The sequence below is a fragment of the Tursiops truncatus genome, unplaced genomic scaffold (assembly GCF_011762595.2).
Source record: "Tursiops truncatus isolate mTurTru1 unplaced genomic scaffold, mTurTru1.mat.Y mat_scaffold_11_arrow_ctg1_1, whole genome shotgun sequence".
Classification (NCBI taxonomy): domain Eukaryota; kingdom Metazoa; phylum Chordata; class Mammalia; order Artiodactyla; family Delphinidae; genus Tursiops; species Tursiops truncatus.
Window position 1 is genome coordinate 25,192 of NW_022983160.1, and position 1,398 is coordinate 26,589.

A 1,398-nucleotide genomic window follows, 5' to 3' on the forward strand; every position below is an offset into this window, starting at 1 on the left:
AGTGCCTGTGTTGTGGTGGAAGAGGCTGGATCTTGTCTCTCTAGTGGGCAGGTTCACGTCTGGTGGTGTGTTTTGGGGTGTCTGTGGCCTTATTATGATTTTAGGCAGCCTCTCTGCTAATGGGTGGGGTTGTGTTCCTGTTTTGCTAGTTGTTTGGCACAGGTTGTCCAGCACTGTGGCTTGCTGGTCGTTGAGTGAAGCTGGGTGCTGGTGTTAAGATGGAGGTCTCTGGGAGATTTTCGCCGTTTGATATTATCTGGAGCTGGGAGGTCTCTTGTGAACCAGTGTCTTGAAGTTGGCTCTCCTACCTCAGAGGCAGAGCCCTGCCTCCTGGCTGGAGCACCAAGAGCCTTTCATCCACACGGCTCAGAATAAAAGGGAGAAAAAGTAGAGGGAATTAGTAGACGTATGAGGAAAGAAAGAAGGAAAGGAGGGAAGGAAGGAGGGAAGGAAGGAAGGAAGGAAGGAAGAAAGAAGGAAAGAAGGCAAGAAGGAACGAAAGGAGGGAGGGAGGGAGGGAGGAAGGAAGGAGGGAAAGAAGGAAAAACAAAAAGAAAGAAGATACAGTAAAAATAAAATAAAGTATAATAAAGTTATTGAATTAAAAAATTCTTAATTAGAAAAAAAAAAAAAGGACGGATAGAACCTTAGGACAAATGTTGGAAGCAAAGCTGTACAGACAAAGTCTTACACAGAAGCGTACACATACACCCTCACAAAAAGAGGTAAAGGGGGAAAAATCATAAATCTTGCTGTCAGAGACCACCTCCTCAATTTGGGATGATTCGTTGTCTAAAGGAGGGAAGGAAGGAGGGAAGGAAGGAAGGAAGGAAGGAAGAAAGAAAGAAGCAAGGAAGGAAAGAAGGCAAGAAGGAACGAAAGGAGGGAGGGAGGAAGGAAGGAAGGAGGGAAAGAAGGGAAAACAGAAGGAAGATACAGTAAAAATAAAATAGAGTATAATAAAGTTATTGAATTAAAAAATTCTTAATTAGAAAAAAAAAAAGGGACGGATAGAACCTTAGGACAAATGTTGGAAGCAAAGCTATACAGACAAAGTCTTACACAGAAGCGTACACATACACCCTCACAAAAAGAGGTAAAGGGGGAAAAATCATAAATCTTGCTGTCAGAGACCACCTCCTCAATTTGGGATGATTCGTTGTCTAAAGGAGGGAAGGAAGGAAGGAAAGAAAGAAAGAAAGAAAGAAAGGACGAAGGTAAAGTATAATAACGTTCTTAAAATTAAAATTGATTATTAAGAAAAAAAATTTTAAGAAAAAACCATGGACGGATAGAACCTAGGACAAATGGTGGAAGCAAGACTATACAGACAAGATCTCACACAGAAGCATACACATACACATTCACAAAAAGAGGAATAGGGAGAAAAATCATAGA